The 246-nt window shown below is 32.9% G+C and overlaps 1 protein-coding gene across 1 annotated transcript in view; it reads right to left on the bottom strand.

Moving 5' to 3' along the window:
• LOC119589154 (phosphatidylinositol 4-phosphate 5-kinase type-1 beta-like) overlaps positions 1–246 on the bottom strand; it is a gene marked incomplete in the record, with an annotated part of 149444 nt that overhangs the window by 76406 nt on the left and 72792 nt on the right.

Raw genomic sequence — 246 nt, 5'->3', positions numbered from 1 at the left:
CTTCTTTCCACAAAAATTCCATGAATGAGGTAAACAAGTCCAATGGGTTAAATTTGAGGCAAAAAAATTAGATTTGAACTTGTACATAATGGATCACAGATGGTAACCTTTGTATTCACATACATTTTTGTGGTTGAACATTAATGGTTAATGCTACAAATGAACATGAAGGAGGATACGAAGTATGTAGAAAAAGAGGAGGAAGATAGAAAGGAGGCAGAACAAAATATGAAAGAGGAAGAAAAT

Source organism: Penaeus monodon, chromosome 25 (assembly GCF_015228065.2).
Source record: "Penaeus monodon isolate SGIC_2016 chromosome 25, NSTDA_Pmon_1, whole genome shotgun sequence".
Taxonomy (NCBI): Eukaryota; Metazoa; Arthropoda; class Malacostraca; order Decapoda; family Penaeidae; genus Penaeus; species Penaeus monodon.
Note: the sequence above shows the minus strand (reverse complement) of the source record. Positions and strands in the feature narration are given on the sequence as shown.